Source organism: Thunnus thynnus, chromosome 24 (genome assembly GCF_963924715.1).
Source record: "Thunnus thynnus chromosome 24, fThuThy2.1, whole genome shotgun sequence".
Lineage (NCBI taxonomy): Eukaryota > Metazoa > Chordata > Actinopteri > Scombriformes > Scombridae > Thunnus > Thunnus thynnus.
The window spans coordinates 15,714,036-15,738,423 of NC_089540.1; the positions used below are offsets into that span (position 1 = coordinate 15,714,036).

Here is a 24,388-nt window from a genome sequence, read left to right on the forward strand (position 1 = left end):
AAGTAATTCAGGTATTTAATCTCTACAACTTTCTCAACTAAACAAAACCACCAGATAAAAGAGCAGTTATGAATGTTACAAATGTATTATTAATACCCATGTTGCACAAGTTTGACATTCACAAAAGAAAATGTAACTTATAAAACCTAATTATGAAACAAAACATGATTAATGAAGAATTCCAGTGAGTTAACACACATTTATTCATCTTCTATACAGGAGAAGCTGCTGAAAGGAAATGGCAAGGTAAGATAGAACATTTTCACATTGGTCACCTATTTATCTTTAATCATTTTAGAGTATTTAACATGACAATATTTTAAATAATTTTCTGTTTTCATGCATCCAGCACTTTAAATTAATTAATATATAATCTTTTACAAGCAAAACCCAGTGTTTCTAATGCATTCAATGTACTTTTTTTAAATTGCTGAATTTTAAAAGTCAATGAAATAAAAAAATCTCAAATTGGACACATTGTTAGTTGTTGTTGATTTAGTAATGTGATGTTTTCCTAACAAACAAATGAGGTTTTACAGTCATCAATAATACTGCTGTTAGTTTTAACAGATAAAATTAAAACATGTATTCTGACAAATAGATTTACTTTAAACTAAATACTGACAAAGACATATCTGACCAACATTTGTTTGAATAGCAGCAGTTAAAAAACTTATAATATGGATTCACTGTGTGATAGATGCATCATGGTTGTGACAATTCTTTATTCATTTCACAGAGTATCTTGAATGGAGGAGAGAGGGTAAGAACAACTAATTTTTCTTCTTGAACCGTTATAACTGCAGTAAACTAGAATTTTCGCTGTCTGACAGATGTTTTGTGGTTGTTGTGGATATTTTGAGCGATGGTCAGCACCTCAGTGGAGAAAAGTGCACACGAGCCTTTGATGTCTTAAAGCTGAAAATGTATATTGACATACTTGATCAAAGAGAACTGAAATAGCGAACATCGAAGTCATCTGCAACTTGGATGCTGTCTCTTTCCGTTCTGCCCCTGAAGGTCTGAGTCCTAGTCTATATCAGCCTACAACATGAAAAATTAGTTTAATTGGTTCACTAGTTTCTAAACAAGGAACTGCATTTTACCCATATGAGTTTAGATCACGTTGCATGGAATTTCAGCAGTTTTGGTTTGAATGTCTGGCTGTGTCAATAGAATCTATGCATCCACCTATTCTGTGTTGTTTAGGAAGGCCTCCTCTGACCTTGGTAACCATGGCAATGCTGATATACCTTCTATCAAAGAGGTTTCTGCTTTCCCCAAAACATCAGACAGCTGGAGTCTCAAGGAGAGGGAAAAATGTCCCCTTCCTGCTTAAGAATTACAGTGTGACCTCAAGGCCCAGGCTTGAGCCAATGTAACCCAATTTGTAACCCTTAAAGATGAAATATTCCATAACAATCCCCTCATATTGATCATAAGATCAATACCAATTACCAATTAATCATTAGATTTACAGACCATCAGAGCACATGTAGAAACAATATGCACATGACCGAATCATTCTCTTACACAGGAACCCAAGAATATATATAAATCTAAACTAATACATCAAACAAAACTCATCAAGAATCAATCTTTTCAAACCATAATTCAGTTAAGATCAATACATACAAGCAGTAAGTTAGATAAAACCGCTCATGTGTACCCCCTCGGCACTCCTGTCATGTGACCCATGAGTTCCGTCTTCCAGCCACCAAGGGCAGTTTATGAGGCAAATCCTCAAAGAAGATCCCCTGAAACACTAAGGTGTTAAAGGAGGTCATGACAGAGGTCACTGGTCACATGAACCTACAGACAGAGGCCAAGACACGTCTTGCCTCCTACTAGATGAAACCCTGGCAATTTAAAGGGGGTTCACACAAACACTTGATTACATCAGAACAATAAAACAAATGATTAAACAATCTAGATGAACAACTTCAATCAAAAACAAAATCAATCACAACAATCATCATCATCATAATCAATTGGTCATGAATTGTGAAGTCTTCAACCCATGCACTTTATGTACAGTAGAGGGTCACCACCATGGAGAGGTTACTAGCACATATGATGCATGGTGGTGTGGAGTCCATCCTTGCGGAGCAATCATCTTCACTTTCATCACCTATCAATCACAAACATTTCATAATAATCAAAATACAATCATGTCTATGAAAAATATGAATTGACTAGATCTTAAACAGATTACTAAAATGACTAACTCTACTTGATTACTATTACTACCTTTTTATTCAGATCAGCAATTACACACACCATCAAAGCAAGAATCATCAAAAGCTATGTTAAGATGTTGCCTGCAAATAGAAAATTATATGTTTCTTCAACTTTATTCAGTACAAACAAACATACCTCTATTCTATTCAGCTCTCTGTTTAATTTTCTCTTAGAACCTTTTAGAAGTGTTCTTACAGGTTTGAAGTTTCCTCCTCCTCGTCTTCCTCCTCCGAAGGAGTGTCATCCAGGAAGCCTGCATAATCATAATACCTCATACTCACATTATTAGTAGCTGTAGTGTCCACAGTTACATGCACCTTTGGTTTAGATTTGGCTGCAGCAATTGTGTTTATGGATGCAAAGTAACCACTCCAGAGATAACTATCATCCTCATCAGTTTCATCATTCCCACTGATCTTACAGCTTTTCAGCTCTCCCATACCCTCTTGAAGATTAGCACCCCACAGTCTACAATCAGAATAACTTTTCAACTACTGTTTGGTGAAACACCACAATTCGAGAGGTCTGGTCATAGAAACAGTAGATGTGAACGTTACCTTCATTAAGCTGGGTGCACTCTGCTCCGTCTTAATTAGGGCTTTTATCGTGTGCAGTCCACCACCATTTACAGTGCTGTTGAGTCCATAGGGACTTGTCGATGTGCCCCTATGTGCCCTACTCTCCGTTGCCTGGAACAAGAGAGACCCCTGTCTCTCCATTGTCTGGACTGCCTTGACCTGCTCCCTGCCCAAGCCCACTAAACAGGAGGGAAAGGAGGAGTAACCATCCGGTTACTTGCCATGGCTCTGCTCTCCCTCGCTAGCAGTTGGGGGAGCCAGTCTGCACCTTGTGGCATGGATCCATTCTGCTCTGCCTTTGACTTTCAGGGCCGTCCTAGTCATCAGCAACACCTGGTGTGGACCTTTCCACCTAGGAGACAAAGACACTTTTTCCAAAGATTTGATTAGTAGAAAATCACCTTCCTGAAAAAGATGAATTGGTTCCTCTGATGGTTTGGGGAGCCTGTCAGCCACCTGTAAATGAAACCTTCTCAAAATCTCTGATAGTCTTTTCACATACTCAATCATGAACTCATCCGTCCAAAGCAGAGTAGCTTTGTGTGGTGTCAGAGGGGGCTTGTCCCTGTGGACATTGGTCTCCCCATCAACACCTCATGAGGACTTAGTCCTGTAGTTGCCCTTAGTGCGCTTCGAATGGAATACAGCACAATAGGTGGACCTCTGTCACTATCTATTCCTTGTAGTACTCCATATCTAGGGATTACATCTTTTAGCAGACACTTAACAGCTGTTCTTGCGTCTTCTTTTTTTGTTGCAAAACCCTCCACCCACTTTGAAAACCTATCAGTTATGACTAACAAATATTTATAGCCTTGACAGTTTGGCATATGTCCAAAGTCTATTTGCATATTTACAAAGGGACCTGATGAGGGTTCCAAATGGTCATGCTTCACTGTGCTGTTCTCCTTTCTGGTCTGTTGGCATATCATATAGGGGTGCACAATTCAGGGAATCTCACGATTCGATTCGATTCGATTTGATTTCTTGGGGTCACGATTCGATTCACAATCCATTCATGATTCAAAACGATTTGTGATTCAAAATCGATTTGATTTGCACTTCAAAATCAGTTCTCAGTTCAATACATTCATAGATTTGATTCTAGATTGATGTTTTGAGTAACTCTTTCCATTTGACTGCAGCAGACACTTTTAAAGGTCTCAAATAAAAAAGATCACTCTGAATCAAATGTAAACATTTGTTACTCAATGTCAACCTGAGTAAGATTTATGTTCCTTTAGTCCACTTAGTCAAAACAGCCCTGAGACAAAAGGTAAAATGAATACTTAATACAAAAATAAAAATGATTGCAAAGATAAACTGCTAAGTGTAAAACCTCAAATAACTTAGATTCCTCCTTCAATTCACAAAATCAAACAAACAATAGCTGCCTGCTACATTTAGCTGTAAAGTGCATACAAGAAAATTGATCACTATTAGCAAGTGATTATTATAGGCTAACCAATTTTGTTTATTTTTCTTAATTTCTCATACAGATTACCATCTAATTGATATTTGTATATTTACTACATGAATATAAAGTAATGAAACAGGCAGCGTCGCTATTTACTGAATTTTATTGACTGTTTCAAAATATAGAACAGCTGTTTAAACGCTTGTGTCGCTGCTGCATCTTGTTGGCTCGTTTTTGGCAGTTTGTCATAAACTTCAAGGAGACTACGTTTTTCATTGAGAGAAAATGAATTTCTCATTCCTGTCCTCAGATAACCAGCTGGCAGCAGACCTGCTGTGCGTTGTGAGTTTAGGCTGTGGGAGTGGATGGCTGCAGGGGCCGCAGCGAGAAAGTTGAACCAGAATCAACTTTTGGAGAAACGCAACCTGTAACGCTGTACAACCTGCTATATGACAAAATCATTACTAGGAAGAGGGGAGGACATTTCTCTTCGTTTGATAATGTTAAAAGTAAAGTTAAGCTTTGCTGACAGCTTCTTGACTCATTTCAAAAAGACGAGAGAGAGAGGCAGTGGTCGAGCGAGCTAGAGAGTGAATGAGGAGAGGGAGCTCAGAGGAGAGGGAGTTAGTGAGGAAGCTGGTGAATCAGATCGATAAAAAGTTATTTTCTGACTGTTACAGCTGTTACAAATAAATAATCCCACAATGGCACAAACGTGTGGAAGTGTGTTGCAGCGCCTGATAATGGCATTAAGCTCCTTCTTCCCTTCAAGATAAGAAGATCCAAAATATATTCAAATGATCGCCTTCATAGCTGATGGACCAGGTTGTATTTGTTTTTCTGTCAGGTACTCCATTGCTTGTGGCCTCTCCATGACACACACTTCACCTCCTTCGCCCCCGCTTTGGGTGGCGTCATTGCACCATCTATGGGATTTAGCAAGCTAATTCATGTCAGGAAAAAATGGAAAACAGCGTCGTGGCAAGACTGAAAAATGTGAATCGTTTCTTGGAATTTCTGAATCGATTCTGAATCGGCAGAGATAGAATCACGATTCTTATGTGAATTGATTTTTTTGCGCACCCCTAATGTCATACAACTATCCACAAATGTTTGTGAGACTTGCGTAATGCCTGGTGCAAACCATTGTGAGCGAATAACATCATTCATTACCCCTCTTCCGACATGCGCTGGACCATGCGCAACACATGCCAGCACATGTAGGAAAGCTTGAGGGCAAACCGGTCGACCATCAGGGTGGAGCCACAAGCCAGACTGCGCATCAACTGTACAACCTTTACTCAACCAAAGGCTTTGCTCCCTGTCATCAGCGTGATTTTGCATTGTCACGACATCATTAGAGGAAGGTACTGGAATTGGATTGGCAGGTAGTGTGGAGGCACACTTATGTACCATGGAGGAAGAGGAAAGTGCAGCTTGTTTGGCTGCAGCATCGGCCATTGCATTTCCTCGTGAAATAGGACCATTTCCATTTGTGTGAGCAGCACATTTGATCATTGTAAGCTGAGACGGGTGCAAAATAGCATCTAACAGGACATTTACCAAAGTGTGATGCTATAGCTGCATGCCAGAAGATGAAACAAAACCTCTCATCTTCGACAATTTGCCAAAATCATGAGCGGCGCCTAATGCATATCACGAGTCAGTGTAGATAGTGGCGACCTTATCAGTAGCAAGAATACAAGCTCTAGTAAGAACATACAGCTCTGCTGCCTGAGCTGAAGTTCCTGGAGGCAGCGCCTTTGCTTCTAGTATTCCCCAAATCATTCACTACTGCATAGCCAGCCAGATATGTGTTGTCAGATGGTCTACTAGCTGAACCATCAGTGTAAAAAACCATATCAGAATTAAGTATTGGTGTCTGCAATAAGTCAGGCCTTAGGGATGTACACAAGTCAATAGTTGTAATGCAATCATGCTCATCATCTGTGTCAATCAATGGAAGGAGAGTAGCCGGATTCAGTGGAGGTGAGTGCTTTAAAGTTATGTGTGGACTATGAGGAATGATAGTTTCATAGCCTGAATGATGTGCAGCTGTCATGTGTTGAGTAGCACATGTGTTCAAGATGTGAAGTACTGCATGTGGAATGTGCACAACACAGTCATGAGCCAGTACAATGCGAGAAGATTTGTCAATCATGATGGCAACAGCAGCCACTGCTCTTAAGCAACCTGGCATCTCAAGAACCACAGGGGTTAGTCGAGAGGAGTAGTACGCAACTGGACGATAATGAGACCCATTTTTTTGCACGAGAATGCCTGTAGCAAAGCTATCTTGTTCATGTACATGCAGATGGAACGGTTGATGATAGTCCGGCAACCCTAATGCCGGAGCCATGGTGAGAGCATGTTTCAGATCTTGAAAAGCTTTGTGCATGTCCTCAGTCCAATGCACCATTGAAGGAGCTGACTGCAGTGTGGCAGCTCACAAAGCAGAGTCCATAGTGGCACACTCAAAAATCCAATGTCTGCAATAGTTAGCCATCTCGAAGAATGAGAGCATTTGCTCCTTGGTCATGGGAGGAGGCATGTTAACCAGCAGCTTCAGCCTCTCTGGAGACAAAAGACGCTGTCCATCTTTCAAAAAATGACCCAAGTATGTCACTTCAGACCGACAAAACTGCAACTTGGCCAGTGATGCTCTATGACCACACTCAGCTTCTCTGCAGGAGCAAGATAGAGTCCATTTGATAAGCTTCTTGTGATGGTGAAGCTATTAGGAGATCATCTGTGTACTGCAGGAGAGTGGAGCCCCCTGGCAAGTGGAGGTTATCCAAGTCCTGTTTCACTGCTGCTGCATAAACTGTAGGACTCTTGACAAAACCCTGAGGTAAATGCCGCCAAGTGTACTGTCTATCTTTGAATGTGAATGCAAACAGATACTGGCTATCTGGATGCAACGGTATCCAAATCTATGACTGTGTAGTGTGTAGAGTTGGATAGTAATGTTGCTAAAATCGAATTGGCGTCTGGCACAATTGGAGCTGCAGTTACTACAATGTTATTAATAGCCTGCAAATCTTGCACAAAACGCCATTCATCCGGGCGATTTGCTTTTAGAAAGGGTGTGTTGCATGGGCTGATGGTTTGAACCAACACATCTTGATCCAATGGAGATTGAATTACACCTTCAATACCAGCAATTGACTTGTGAGGCAAATTGTACTGTCTGATCGTTGGAAGCTTAGCATCAGGCTTGAGTGTGACTTTATGAGGTGGAGGAACCATGTAGGTTCACAAAACCTACATGGCTTTTATGTTTAACCCATAAAATGGATGGAACCTCTGAAAGTTCTGATGGAGGCCCATGCTGTGTGGAAGGAGGTGGCTGGTGCAAAACAAATGTGCTCTGTGGTAACTGAATGTGCTCACTTAAAGATAACATGTACAACTCCTGGCCCAAGTGTGTTATTGGTTGTGTTTGAGAAGCATGTGCAGCTCCTCTCAATGCCTGGCACTGGGCCACCATGCTTCCAAGTTGTTGTGGCTCACAGCCAGGAGCTACTGCTACAGTGATGTGTGGAAATGAATCTTTATCATTAACCAATTTGTGCTGTGAGTCAGATAGTAGGATTGGTATTGCACATCCCTGTGGACCAACAAACAAATATTGTTCACACTCCAGTCCCTCTTGTGTTTACAAAAGCCCATTAGCCAATTGTTTATACTACTCTGAAGGGTTTAATACTGTTGTACAATGACAATGCAGGAGAGGCCTCATAGCAGACATCAATGTTGCACATGCTTTAGCAACTTTTTGAATGCTGGATACTGTGAAACTGGAAACCATGTTAAAATCTGGCAATGTCCAACAACACAAACAATCAACAGTGGATTGCAAAAACTGAAATGCTTGAGCAGCCTTCTTATAATACTGTGTGAGGTATGACGCCGTCTCTGTGTCATTTTGGGTCTGACTACAGGCTCTGTGTCGTTACTATGGTCTGTGTCAAATTCCTCCTCCTTGTGTCTGGCTCCTTGGATCTCAATTTCTACCTCACTGTCCCCTGTGCTGTCCTGTGTGTCTGTCTCTGTCTCTCTCCCTTCAGCTATGACAGCTAACTGCCTTTCATTCCTCTCTTTTCTTTTCTTCACTTTCTTCTCCTGGTTGAGTAACAAATTAGCTTTCCTTTCTTTTTCTGCAGCTTTCCTAGCTCTTTCTTCGTCGGCTCTGTCTTTCTTTTCCTGCTTAATTCTTTCCCTTTCTCTCTCCTCTCTCTCTCTCTCTGTAAGTCTCTCTGTACCTGTTCCTCTCTTTCTCTCTCTCTGGCTGCTGTCTGTTGGTCCCTATTTTCTGCTTCAGCCTGTACTCTCTGCCCCTCAACAGCTGTGGCTAATAGGAGAAACTCTTCGCCTGTCTTTGTCTGTAGTGAACTAGTTTGGTCAGTCAGATTAGCAGCTGAAAAGGGATTTGTAGTTGACAGTTGTGGATAAGTTGAAATCACTTTTTTTACTTCTGTTAAAATGGTCAGCAAAGCTTGTGGAGAGGGAGCTTTCGTTTGGCGTTTTTCCCAACCATACATAATAGCTTTTGAAATGGCCTCTATAGTATCACCATGCTGTTTAACTTTCATCATCTCTAAAGCTCTTGTTTGCAACTTTGCTTCCAACATTGGTATATGACACGCTGTCACACATTTAGCACAGTTCTCCACTGCTGTATACAGTCTATGCTTTTTTTTATCTAATCTCACTCCACATCGCTGACGAGCAACAGTCAACCAGACATTCACACAGTCCTCTATCAAACGCTCCCTCATACGGCCACCCACCACTCGTCCACTCATTCATAAGGGAAGAAAATGGAAACACAGAAGTACATCCTTTCAGTCTACCAACAATTCCAGCCAGCAATTGTGGGGAGAACATTGTTTTTTATTGTGTCTCTGTGGGTGTGTGTGCGTTTGCTTCGGCATGCTTATCAATGACAGATTGTCTTTTCAGTTCCAAATTGCTACATTTATTTTCTACTGAAACACAAGTACTCTTCCTCTTATCTTTTGGTGAGTTGATTCATTTGATTGTAGATTCTGTTCTACTCACTGCTTTGGACGCTTTGTTGCCCATTTTCACACTCACACATTAAGACATTACACAAACAGACCTATTAAGACATTACACACAAACAGATTTCAACAACATCTTCAGCAGCATCAAAGTTCTTTTCACACTTTTGTCCTTGGTGCAGTAGCAGTGGTCTGAAGTCAGATGGACGAAGCAAGCTCTTTGCCTTGTGTACACACTTTTAAAACTATCTGCGCCTAGACTCCGGGATCTGGAATCCTGAGCCTCAACATTTCTCAAAGGACACAAAGTGGACTATTCTTGATTCAAATGAAGCAGCATCTATGCACTACCCCAAAAATGTCTTTTCTATAGTTTAAACCTCAGGTGGTCCCTATGTGTTGAGCGTAGCCCGGAGCTAGCCCAGAAATCACCAGCCACTTTGTGGCACTGCAGGGGTTAGGGACACTAACTCTCACCTTTTTTTCTTTGCAACTACACTGCTCTGCACCCAACGCATCTCAGCCTAACTTAATCAGTTTCAACATCTTAATGTATTAGGATTTTCAACCATCAGCTCCTTTAACTTCTTTTTGTTCAATTTCAAACCAATATTACAGTTAAAGTGATACACAGCTTCTTTATGATTTTGTCAAACACAGACATGGTAAGGCACAATAATAATAAAAATTCTGCACTTACCATGTCTTTGTTGTGTTGAAATCCTTGTTCGTAGAGGCAATTGTTGTGGACATTTTGAGCGATGGTCAGCACCTCAGTGGAGAAAAGTGCACACTAGCCTTTGATGTCTTAAAGCTGAAAATGTTTATTGACATACTTGATCAAGGAGAACTGAAATAGCGAACATTGAAGTCATCTGCAACTCGGATGCTGTCTCTTTCCGTTCTGCCCCTGAAGGTCTGAGTCCTAGTCTATATCAGTCTACAACATAAAAAATTAGTCTAATTGGTTCACTAGTTTCTAAACAAGGAACTGCATTTTACCCATATGAGTTTAGATCACGTTGCATGGAATTTCAGCAGTTTTGGTTTGAATGTCTGGCTGTGTCAATAGAATCTATGCATCCACCTATTCTGTGTTGTCTAGGAAAGCCTCCTCTGACCTTGGTAACCATGGCAATGCTGATATACCTTCTATCAGAGAGGTTTCTGCTTTCTCCAAAACATCACAGACAGCTAGAGTCTCAAGGAGAGGGGAAAATGTCCCCTTCCTGCTTAAGAATTACAGTGTGACCTCAAGGCCCAGGCTTGAGCCAATGTAATCCAATTTGTAACCCTTAAAGATGGAAAATTCCATAACAGTGGTTGTGACAATTCTTTTATCATTTAATACTGATCTCAACAATTTCTGAGATCCATAAAACATCCACCCAGGACCTGGAAACTCTCAATCTATTTAATGGAAATATGACAATAATTAGTGTAAAATCACAAAAAAAGAAAGAAGACAATTACAGAAAGAGAAAATAATAACAACATACATTATATTAAACATACATGATACTATTCAGTTATAGGAGTGGCAAAAATTGGATTTAAGAGGTGAAGCGTCGACCATGAACCACAACGTCCCTGATTCATGTTTGATTAGGAACCTTTATTGATTGTTGTTCTCCATCTCTCTCTGAATGTAAATGAAATTACATGACTTCTTTATCTCTTCTGCTTAGTGGCAACATCAGAAGACAACTTCCTAATCAGAGCTGAAATGTAATATAATGTAAAGTAGAGGTTCATTGATAAACACTGAAAGGCACCAGAGACAGTCTGTATCTTTCTGTATCTGTATGTCTGAAGTCTTTGAAGCCATAAAAAAGCCTTGAAGGTTCAATATTTATAGGGTTGTAGTCTGCTGGTCGACTGGTTGATTATTTGGTTGATATGCTCTCGTCCGACTAAATTCTCATTGGTCGAATAATATCTGTGTTATTTTCATAAGGAGAAAAGTGCTACATCAATAGCTTTCCAGGAGTAATCCATTATTTCCTGCAGCGGGAGGGACAGACTAACAAATTACCTGTGAAAACGGGGGTGTATTCAAAACACCCCCATTGTTTTCACAACTTTGAACTCACTTGCAGCGTGGATGCAAGCGGGGCAGAGGAAAAGGTTAGTAGTAAGTTGTCAGTCTGGCAGTAAATGTACAGTACAGACTACAGTGTGTCAGTTAATAAATGCTAAAAAATCACGTCTGTTTCTCCAAATGCTGGAAAAGTGAAGGGGGTTAGTTCCAAAGTTAGCAACAATGGGTTAGCCTAACTTGAAGACGCAAAACAGAGAAATACAGAACAGAGAAATGTGTGGCTGCCGAGTTTACTGTGCACTCTTTCCCGTTACAACCCCCACCTGCCGCGACTAATCGATTAGTTGAAGATTATGCACGATTTTAGTCGACCAAGATTTTCTTTGGTTGACTACAGCCCTAGATATTTAAAAGGTCAAGACCAGTCGAGTCTTCAGCTGTACTGCAGAGACTGTGTGTTGTCACTAAACTAAAACGTATGACTCATTACATTTTCTTTGGCTGATTCTTCCTCACCTCTGAGAACATTGTCAGAGTATTAGGAAAACCCATCTCTCATGACTCTACACATATTGTCCACTCAGTTAATACTATTAATATTGTTATATTTGTTAATGAGAAGCTGTGTTTGTAAAGGCCACCTTCAACATCTGTAATTAATTCAGGTATTTAATCTCTACAACTTTCTCAACTAAACAAAACCACCAGATAAAAGAGCAGTTATGAATGTTACAAATGTATTATTAATACCCATGTTGTACAAGTTTGACATTCACAAAAGAAAATGTAACTTATAAAACCTAATTATGAAACAAAACATGATTAATGAAGAATTCCAGTGAGTTAACACACACTTATTCATCTTCAATACAGGAGAAGCTGCTGAAAGGATATGGCAAGGTAAGATAGAACATTTTCACATTGGTCACCTATTTGTTTTTAATCATTTTAGAGTATTTAACATGACAATATTTTAAATAATGTTCTGTTTTCATGCATCCAGCCCTTAAAAGTAATTAATATCTAAACTTTTACAAGTAAAAACCAGTGTTTCAAATGTATTCAATGTACTTTTTTTAATTGCTGAATTTTAAAAATCAATTGAAAAAAAAAGTCTCAAATTGGACACATTGTGAGTTGTTGTTGATTTAGTGATGTGATGTTTTCCTAACAGACAAATGAAGTTTTACAGTCATCAATCATACTACTGTTAGTTTTAACAGATAAAATTAAAACATGTATTCTGACAAATAGATTTACTTTAAACTAAATACTGACAAAGACATATCTGACCAACATTTGTTTGAATAGCAGCAGTTAAAAAACTTCTAATATGGATTCACTGTGTGATAGATGCATCATGGTTGTGACAATTCTTTATTCATTTCAGAGTATCTAGAAAGGTTCGATACAGGTAAGAACAACTAATTTTTTTTCTTGAACTGTTATAACTGCAGTAAACTAGAAGTTTCACTGTCTGACAGATGTATTGTGGTTGTGACAATTCTTTTATCATTTAATACTGATCTCATTAATTTCTGAAGTCCATAAAACATCCACCCAGGACCTGGAATCTGTTTAATGGAAATATGACAATAATTTGTTTATTTTTTAGTGTCAAATCACAAAAAAAGAAAGAAGACAATTACAGAAAAAGAAAATAATAACAACATACATTATATTAAACATACATGATACTATTCAGTAAAAGCATAGTAGACCCCAAAAATTTTTACTTAAATAAAATCTGAATGGTATAATCTTTGGAATAATGAGATAACCTACATCCTGTGATGTGAGTGTTCGTGGGGGAATGTGAGGTCTGAGAAGTTTTGACAGGTCAGGAGGTAATAGGTAGCAGTTTGTAGTTTGACTTGAATGAAAGCGTAAACCAGTGAATCAGAAGAATTGTAGCAGCTGCATTTTGGACTTGTTGGATCTTTTTAATAGTGCAGAATACAAGACCTGAATGACCATGAATGAGAATTTCTGCATCTGACTGTGTTAGAAATGGGTGAACTTGGACGATGTGTCAGAGGTTGAAGAAAACTACTTTAGTGATGTTGCTGATGTGTCCCTCAAATCTAAGATAAATGAAATTACAGGACTTCTTTATCTCTTCTTGCACTGTGACAGATTATTATTTTCTATTTATAAAGCAGAGCAGGGGAATGACAGAAATATTTTTTACACATACATAGCAGTTCCACAGTCAAATTATAAGTCAGTAACAATATAACAAGATAGATCATGTAACTAATCATACCAATAAATAAATAAAATTTGACAAAACATAATATTTTTTTCTAGAAAATTAGCTGTTTTTTGTGCTTTTTAAAAAAATTGATAGTGCAAAATGAGTGATTAACATGAAGACACATGACACAGGACAAGACAAGAGGGACAAACAATAAAACAACAAAAAACTGGATTAAAACTTTTAGAATTTCTTATTGTAATACACATGCATGTGTGTGTTTTTTGTGCTTTTTCAATTTCGTAGATCACTAAGGGATGCATAAAAGTTTCCCACATCAATTGAAAAAAAGTCCCAAATTGGACACATTGTTAATTGTTGTTGATTTAGTAATGTGATGTTTTTCTAACAAACAAATGAAGTTTTACAGTCATCAATCATACTGCTGTTAGTTTTCACAGATAAAATTAAAACATGTATTCTGACAAATAGATTTATTTGCAACTAAATACTGACAAAGACATATCTGACCAACATTTGTTTGAATAGCAGCAGTTAAAGCTATAATATGTAATTATTCCGCATTAAAATGTCTAAAAACAACTTGACCTATGTTATACATTTTGTTGAGTTGTGTACTTACATAATCCCAAATATTTCCAACAATTTTCAAAACCAGAGAAATCTGTAATTTTAATCAAGGTAACGGACCGTTTCATTTGGTCGCCTGTCAATGGCGTCATACCTCTCTACCAAAGAGTATAGTGCACAAGATGCATGCCTCGGCGTTGTGGCTGTTTGCCACAATGGCGTCTACCAAAGAGTAACTTTCACACATACAAGATAGTACATAGTTGTTGTGGTTGTTCAACAGAAACTGTTATAAATTGACTTTTATTCAGTTTTAAGTCACCGGTGCTTGCCAAACATCATCAGAGAAACATTGATTTTTTTTAGGTGAAACAGCTTTATTCAGTATTTTTAATGATTTTAATCTGCCTGTACGTTTGTTTTTGGAGAGGAGGAGACCTCTGCGGATAATTCCGCCCCTGGTAGAAACCTGCTGGACATCTGGATCTTAAATTATAAGAGAAATAAACAGAGCAAACGTTAGCAGCAGCTTGGCTAACAGCCCTTACCGGACGTCCAGCGCTCACCAAACATCGTCGGAGAAACACTGATTTTTTTTTTTAGGTGAAACTGCTTTATTCAGTGTTTTTACCTGTAATCTCCGGGTCTGTTCTGGAGAGGAGGAGACCCCTGCGGGTAATTCGGCTCCCGCTAAAAACATCCTGAATGATTAACACTGGAGTAATCCTATCCCGAAGAAGCCGGTTATTTAACAATGAAGACAACAACTCCCATGATCCCTTGCTACTTCACACCGTCATCACACTCTGTCTTTTGTTATTGTTTTGATTGAGAGACCCCTAGTGGCTGAAATTACATATTTTGCGTTTAAAAAACCTCTAATATGGATTCACTGTGTGATAGATGCATCATGGTTGTGACAGTTCTTTATTCATTTCACAGAGCATCATGAATGGAGGCGACAGGGTAAGAACTACTGATTTTTTTTTTCTTGAACCGTTATAACTGCAGTAAACTAGAAGTTTGACTGTCTGACAGATGTATTGTGGTTGTGACAATTCTTTTATCATTTAATACTGAACACTAAACTAAAACGTATGACTCATTGCATTTTCTTTGGCTGATTCATGACATTCACAAAAGAAAATGTAACTTATAAAACCTAATTATGAAACAAAACATGATTAATGAAGAATTCCAGTGAGTTAACACACACTTATTCATCTTCAATACAGGAGAAGCTGCTGAAAGGAGAAGGCAAGGTAAGATAGAACATTTTCACATTGGTCATTGCTAATTGCTGAATTTTAAAAATCAATTAAATAAAAAAGTCTCAAATTGGACATATTGTTAGTTGTTGTTGATTCAGTAATGTGATGTTTTCCTAACAGACAAATGAAGTTTTACAGTCATCAATCATACTGCTGTTAGTTTTAACAGATAAAATGAAAACATGTATTCTGACAAATAGATTTATTTGTAACTAAATACTGACAAAGACATATCTGACCAACATTTGTTTGAATAGCAGCAGTTAAAAAACTTTTAATATGGATTCACTGTGTGATAGATGCATCATGGTTGTAACAATTCTTTATTTATTTCACAGAGTATCTAGAAAGGTTGGATAAGGGTAAGAACAACTAATGTTTTATGTTTGTCTGACAGATGTATTGTGGTTGTGACAATTCTTTTATCGTTTAATACTGATCTCAACAATTTCTGAGGTCCATAAAACATCCACCCAGGACCTGGAAACTCTCAATATATTTAATGGAAATATGACAATAATTAGTTTATTTTTAGTGTCAAATCACAAAAAAGAAAGAGGACAATTACAGAAAGAGAAAATAATAACAACATACATTATATTAAACATACATGATACTATTCAGTTATAGGAGTGGCAAAAATTGGATAAAAGAGGTGACGCTTCAACCATGAACCACAACGTCCCTGATTCATGTTTGATTAGGGACCTTTATTGCTTGTTGTTCTCCATCTCTCTCTCCTGCTGTATAGGCAGCAGTTTATAGTCTGACCCAACAGTCTCACATCAAAATGTACCATGGTGCAAAACTTATTAGTTTCATAATAACGGCCTTAAAATTGTGAGATCCACGTCCATGTCATGTGACTGTTGAGTTTCTGTCTGCAAAAGAAACAAAATGGCTGACATTTCTTTTATTCTCAGTGGAAAATGTAAGATTTTAGGGTAGTTTCAGCATTAAAATGCATTTTGACGACATTTCTAGCAAGAAATGTGCACTTTATTTCCATAATCTTTGTTCAGTGAATGTATATGATGTTTAGTTTGTAGTTATTACAAAGGTTGTTTCAGGTCTCGCCAGAAAACATTTTCTACCGTTGCTATGGTGGTTGATATGGACCCTGCTGCCACTGAAACCACGTAGTTGCATGTTGTTGAACCATTGTCTTTATGTTGTTTAGTTATCTGACCTGTTATGTTATTTGTGTTATTTCACGGAAGTGTTTGATGTTATTTCAATTTAAAAAAGTAAAAATAGAGTTTAGATGGAGAAATTAATTGAATTTGAAATCCAGAATTTGAAGCTTAGCGATTTGGTTAACTGGAGTATCAGCCATCAGGAAGTATTTCTTCACTGTCAACGTGTCAAGGTTTTCTTTTAATGATATTTTTAACATTTGTGAACAAAAAAAACACAAAAGTTTCCTTGATAACTCAGCAATATGATAGGTCAATGTTAAGGCCATCAGTTTTAATTATTTCTCTTTCGATTCTGAGAAATAAAGGTTTTTTTGTCAATTTTCAATTGCGGAAGTGGCTTCATTACCCAAAAGCCTCATTGACCGTTACTATGGAGACAAACATAGTCAATTTTGTGTTACGCTACAAAACTTTTATTTATTTTTATATGCGCTATTTACTTTTAATTACTGAATTTATTCCCAACTGATTAAGATTTTTATGTGCAGTTGGTTCATTGAGTTCCCCCACCCATTCTCACACACACACACACACACACACACACACACACACACACACACACACACACACACACACACACACACACTTAGTGCGTTTGACTCCTTTTTGGCTAAAATATCTCAAATAAAACAAAATCTTTACTTTTTCTTAATATAGATCATCTAGATGTAGTGTAATTACTAGTCTGGCTATACTAGATATTGAATATATTCAGTAGATATATCTTGTCACGACTATTTTACAACTCTACTTTGCACACCGGATGAACTACAACTCTGGTGCTGATTTGTATCAAGCAGCATGGTGCAGCTTGAGGGAATTGTAGTTTTTAAAAAATATTAGTGTTTTCCTAGAATTTGAACTTGGAAATACTGAATTGAGAGCACACTGAAGAATTTAAGGGGATGATAAACACATTTGTGTAATCAGATATTAAATCTGATTGTTAAATGGGTGAAACTTAATTCAAACCATATTTTACCCATATTTGACAGCATCTGTCTACTCACATGATAGCTGAGGTCAAGAGCTCTCTATAACAGGTAGTCCCATGCCTGAAGCCCCTTTTGTTGCTGAATTATAAGCCTTCAAACATGCACTGAGGTCAAGGTTAAAAGGTCAGTATTTCAAAGCAGAAGCCATGTACAGTCTTCATATTGACATATGTTACTCTCCAGGTTGAGACCTTTCCAACAATGTCTTTGGTTTTGCTCTACGACAAAGTTTTAATTTTCTCATTTCATGGACACAAGCCATCCCAGGCCTAGTTTCAGAGATCACGTTGAAGGCCCAATATGTAAAATAAAGCTTGGTGTTTGATTGTTTTTTTCTTTTTTAGTGGAAATGAGTCACCTTCAGAGATCACAATACTGCTGATAATCTAGTACATTAGTGCAGGCTTAGAGGAAGGTCTGAAGTGCTGAAAAGACCAAACCGTTCTCATTCATGCATAGGTTACTATTCACACAACCCTGGAGATTTTTTGTATCTTTATGATTCTTGGTTTTGGGATTTTATGTCAGCATGACATACAACAGCCCATTCAATCTGTTTTATTAGCCAACACAACTATACAAAGAATCAGTCTTAATGTTTGCTCCCAAAAAACGTAACACAGGAGAGTAAAAATAGACAAAAGTAAGGCAAAAATGATAATAATGAAATAAACAAAGTAATATTAAAATGAATTGAAGTTTTAAAATCTATGTACTGAATAGAATAGTAATAGTTTCGAAATGGGATATAAAACTTGAAATTAGATATTGACTACAAAGGAAATATGGACTGTGCTACATGGACAAAGAAATGAAGTGTATTAAATATATGAAGGTGACAAGAACAAAAATTAAACATGACATCATAAATAATTAAATTATGTAACAGTGGTGGTTGAATGCAACGCAGAATGTAAAGTCCAGTTTAATGAAATATATGAAAGTGACAAGTGCAGGAAATAAATGAGGGATTTGAAATGTAAAGTTCAGTTTGATAAAACCGTCTTCAGTGTGGTACACACACACACACACACACACACACACACACACACACACACACACACTCACACACACACACAATATGCATTGAGGAAGACTATTTTTTAAGAAAGATGATTTCATATTAATTATCATCAGCCACATATTCTTGAAAATATAAAATTAAATGAGCAACTTCACATTTTACAATCACAGGCTATAAAACGCCTTTTCTTAACAGAGATGGTGGTGTTTGGATTCAGGTTGCGGTAGACAGCAGCAATTTGAAATGGAATGAAGCCCACTGATGGCAGACAACCCAAAACAGTAGTCGAACGCGCCACATCTGCCCACAACACAATGCTCTTCATTAGCCTTCTGCTATTAAAACCTGACAGAAAAACGTTATTTCTCTGAATCGAAGGAGAAATAATTAAAGCAGATGACCTTAAGATAAACCTATCATATTGTTAAGTTATCAAGGACACTTTTGTGTTTTTGTGTTGATAAATGTTAAAAATATCATTAAAAGAAAACTTTAACACGTTGACAGTGAGGAAATGTCAGCTAGTCGCTTCAAAGCTTCAAATTCTGGATTTCAGATTCAGTTCATTTCTGGGCTCTAAAATCTACATTTGTATTAAAATAACATCATCAAACAGTTTCGTAAAATAACACAAATAACAGAACAGCGCAGATAACTACAGAACGCAAAGGTTTCAGCGACAGCAACGTCCATAGCAACTACCATAGAATTATAGAAAATGTTGGATTCTTACAATTTTCTAGCAAGACCTGAAACAACCTTCATAATAACTAACAAACTAAACGTCATATACATTCACTAAACAAAGATTATGAAAATAAAATACACATTTCTTGTTAGCATGTCATCAAAATGCATTTTAATGCTGAAACTATCCTAAAATCTTGCATTATCCAATGAGAATAAAAGAAATGTCAGCCATTTTGTTTGTTTTTGCAGGCAGAAACTTCACAATAACGTGATGCAAATGCAGTCCAATAGAAAATAATAGGACAAAGAAAAAACTTAGTCATCTCACAATTTTAGAGCTGTTGTTGTAAAACTAACTAAGTTTTGCACCGTGGACCAACATAGGTATTATACATTTTGATGTGAGACTGGGCTGTTTGACCCAAATGAAACCGTAAACCAGTGAAACGAGTCGATGTTACGTTTTCAAATCTTTTGGTTATCAGAAGAATCGTAGCAGCTGCATTTTGGACTTGTTGGATCTTTTTAATAGTACAGAATACAAGACCTGAATGACCATGAATGAGAATTTCTGCATCTGACTGTGTTAGAAATGGGTGAACTTGGACGATGTGTCAGAGGTGGAAGAAAGTTACTTTAGTGATGTTGCTGATGTGTCCCTCAAATCTAAGATAAATGAAATTACAGGACTTCTTTATCTCTTCTTGCACTGTGACAGATTATTATTTTCTATTTATAAAGCAGAGCAGGGGAATGACAGACACATTTTTTTACACATACATAGCAGTTCCACAGTCAAATTATAAGTCAGTAACAATATAACAAGATAGATCATGTAACTAATAATACCAATAAATAAATAAAATTTGACAAAACATAAAAATTTTTTCTAGAAAAGTAGCTGTTTTTGTGCTTTTTAAAAAATTGATGCAAAATGAGTGATTAACATGAAGACACATGACACAGGACAAGACAAGAGGGACAAACAACAAAACAACAACAAAAAACTGGATTAAAACTTTTAGAATTTCTTATTGTAATACACACATGTGTGTGTTTTTTGTGCTTTTTCAATTTCGTAGATCACTAAGGGATGCATAAAAGTTTCCCACATCAATTGAAAAAAATCTCAAATTGGACACATTGTTAGTTGTTGTTGATTTAGTAATGTGATGTTTTCCTAACAGACAAATGAAGTTTTACAGTCATCAATCATACTGCTGTTAGTTTTAACAGATAAAATTAAAACATGTATTCTGACAAATAGATTTATTTGCAACTAAATACTGACAAAGACATATCTGACCAACATTTGTTTGAATAGCAGCAGTTAAAAAACTTCTAATATGGATTCACTGTGTGATAGATGCATCATGATTGTGACAATTTTTGATTTATTTCACAGGGCATCTTAAATGGAGGAGAAAGGGTAAGAACAACTCATTTTTTCTTGAACCGTTATAACTGCAGTAAACTACAAGTTTCACTGTCTGACAGATGTATTGTGGTTGTAACAATTCTCTGATCTCAACAATTTCTGAGGTCCATAAAACATCCACCCAGGACCTGGAAACTCTCAATCTATTTAATGGAAATATGACAATAATTAGTTAATTTTTTAGTGTAAAATCACAAAAAAAGAAAGAAGACAATTACAGAAAGAGAAAATAATAACAACATACATTATATTAAAGATACATGATACTATTCAGTTATAGGAGTGGCAAAAATTGGATTCAAGAAGTGAAGCGTCGACCATGAACCACAACGTCCCTGATTCATGTTTGATTAGGGACCTTTATTGATTGTTGTTCTCCATCTCTCTCTAAATGTAAATGAAATTACAGGACTTCTTTATCTCTTGTGCTTAGTGGCAACATCAGAAGACAACTTCCTAATCAGAGCTGAAAATGTAAAGTAGAGGTTCATTGATAAACACACTGAAAGGCACCAGAGACAGTCTGCCTTTCTGTATCTGTATGTCTGAAGTCTTTGAAGCCATAAAAAAGCCTTGAAGGTCAGAGTATTAGGAAAACCCATCTCTCATGACTCTACACATATTGTCCACTCTGTTAATACTATTAATATTGTTATATTTGTTAATGAGAAGCTGTGTTTGTAAAGGCCACCTTCAACATCTGTAATTAATTCAGGTATTTAATCTCTACAACTTTCTCAACTAAACAAAACCACCAGATAAAAGAGCAGTTATGAATGTTATAAATGTATTATTAATACCCATGTTGTACAAGTTTGACATTCACAAAAGAAAATGTAACTTATAAAACCTAATTATGAAACAAAACATGATTAATGAAGAATTCCAGTGAGTTAACACACACTTATTCATCTTCAATACAGGAGAAGCTGCTGAAAGGAGATGGCAAGGTAAGATAGAACATTTTCACATTGGTCACCTATTTGTCTTTAATAATTTTAAAGTATTTAATATGACAATATTTTAAATAATGTTCTGTTTTCATGCATCCAGCACTTAAAATTAATTAATATCTAAACTTATACAAGCAAAACCCAGTGTTTCAAATGCATTCAATGTACTTTTTTTAAATTGCTGAATTTTAAAAGTCAATGAAATAAAAAAGTCTCAAATTGGACACATTGTTAGTTGTTGTTGATTTAGTAATGTGATGTTTTCCTAACAAACAAATGAAGTTTTACAGTCATCAATCATACTGCTGTTAGTTTTAACAGATAAAATTAAAACATGTATTCTGACAAATAGATTTATTTTCAACTAAATACTGACAAAGACATATCTGACCAACATTTGTTTGAATAGCAGCAGTTAAAAACTTGTAATATGGATTCACTGTGTGATAGATGCATCATGGTTGTGACAATTCTTTATTTATTTCACAGAGTTCCTAAAAAGGAGGGATCTGGGTAAGAACAACTATTTTTTTCTTGAACTGTTATAACTGCAGTAAACTAGAAGTTTGACTGTCTGACAGATGTATTGTGGTTGTGACAATTCTTTTATCATTTAATACTGATCTCAACAATTTCTGAGGTCCATAAAACATCCACCCAGGACCTGGAAACTCTCAATCTATTTAATGGAAATATGACAATAATTAGTTTATTTTTTAGTGTCAAATCACAAAAAAAGAAAGAAAAACACAGAAAACAGAGGGATGGATGAGAAAAGATGGTTGAGCGGCCTTTGGTTATGGAGGGTAGAGGGGAGGGGCAGGCAGGCTGGAGAGGGGTTGTGTGGCAGTGAGAGGCAGGTGGCTGGGTGCGCTTGGCGTGGGGTGGCTGTAGAACAACAGATGACCAGGTAGACGGGTTGACACTGGAGACCTAAGGGGTGTCATCAAGCTGGCTAACAGGATAGCTTGGCTTATTTTGATAAGCCTCACTAATTTAAGTGAGAGCTCCGCTCCATCACTGCGGCTTATATGAGTCCCAGCCCAGTAACCATGGTAACTTAGTCAGCAGAACTAGCTGCTCCGTGGCAGGTTAATGGTGAAGCTTAATTTAGCTGTGTGTCAAAGAATGTCTGACGGACGGAAACAGACTCTTAAAAGACGGTTCCATCAAGTGTCTTTTCCAACTCGCATCACTTGTCTGTGTTTGGAAACATAAAATAGAAGAACTGTGAGGAACTTTTACAAAAATACTTCAGTAAATCCTCATTTTATTTGTGGTCACTTCTGTGTTGGACTGGACCCTTTTATTTAAACGCTTAGTATTCATAATTTAAGAAATGAAAGTGTGCCGGCGTTATTTTGAAGTTATTTATTTATTCATTCACTCATTTTGTTCAAGCTGTGAAGACAAAAAGAAAATTAAATAAAGTTCAAACCATGACCTTCTGCTGTGTTTAAATGTATACAGTGGTAACTGCTTATAGTGATCACAGTTACAGTGATCAGCTGTTTATATGGATCAAAAAGCTCTGAGACAGAATCATTCCTATACAAAATGTTTGCTGTTTAAATCAGTCGCCTATAGAAATCAAGTAGTCCGCCTACAGAGTTCATTTTGGGTCTCTTCATACATGACAACATGGAAAAACATTTTAAACTACATTAATCTATTTTTTGTACTTTACTCTCGTGATAAGCGGCTGCTGATGCGTAAACACTGAAATCATGACAGAGACAGAAAATCATTTTCTCTCAATGACAAACGTCTCCTCGAAGCTGATGACAATAAAACGGAGGAGAAATTTAAGTAAAATTCACCGTTATCTTCGCCTGTTCTGCCGCCGGGGAAAAGAAGGAACTTGACACTGGCAAAAGTCAGAACCTGCTGCTTCAACAATGTGCGCACACTGTGTTTGAAACAGCTGTACTGTATTTTGAAACAGTCAATAAAATTCAGTAACTTATATTCATGTAGGCTAATAAATATGCATGAGAAATAAAGAAAAAGAAAAGGTTATAGTGATAATCTGCTTATAGTGATATTTGAACCGGATAGACGTAATCACTGTAAGCAGTTTCCACTGTATTTATATCTTTCTCCAGTTTCTTCATTTCCAGCTGAAACTTAATTTTTGACTTTTATCGATGCTTGTAAATGGACATTATGTGAAAGAGAAAATGTGTCAGAGCATTATAATGTTGGAAAGTTGGTTCTCTTAAGTTGCCTACATCATAATTTTAATTATACATCTGATATTATCTAGCCTAGTGATAATATAACCACAGTCACTGATCTGAATGTTCATTTATTAACAAATAAAGATAAAACCATGAACAGGGACAAGTGCTGCTCTTCACTTTCCCCTCGCAGACTCATCAAGCCAGATGAAGGGATTGAACCATCAACCTTTTAGTCATAATTTCGCTCTTCTAACCTTTAGGCCATCACTACCCATCTACAGTTAGATATTTAATCTGTCATCAGTTTTGTGTCAAGCCATCTCCTTCACCTTGTTAATTGTAGCAGTTTTGCCCTTTTAGGTGAAAAACCCTTTATATTCTTCATATAGTTTCATCAGCAGGTTTGTTCTGCTGTGCTCTAGCTTTCTCTTCTTTTTGCAACATAGTATCGTCTTTTTGACAATCAACTGTTCTGGGCTGCTTATGTACTCTGAGCACGTGCACACTGCAAGCTTATTCCAGTCTGGCTAGATTTAGTGTTTA

The 24,388-nt window shown here is 37.0% G+C and overlaps 1 protein-coding gene and 1 long non-coding RNA gene across 2 annotated transcripts in view; both read left to right on the forward strand.

Annotated features, from left to right (window-relative positions):
• The first annotated feature begins 12,177 nt into the window (after positions 1–12,177).
• The window catches only part of LOC137177249 (uncharacterized), a 185,633-nt gene continuing 173,422 nt past the window's right edge, over positions 12,178–24,388 (forward strand). Inside the window, exons 1-2 of the mRNA XM_067583427.1 lie at positions 12,178–12,204; positions 22,152–22,175. The gene's annotated coding sequence lies outside the window, so the exon portion shown is untranslated. The remainder of the gene's footprint in view (positions 12,205–22,151; positions 22,176–24,388) is intronic.
• LOC137177260 (uncharacterized) lies at positions 13,637–20,692 on the forward strand. Its single transcript, XR_010926040.1, has 4 exons — positions 13,637–15,058; positions 15,328–15,354; positions 15,702–15,725; positions 20,677–20,692. It is a non-coding gene; the product is annotated as an uncharacterized lncRNA (long non-coding RNA).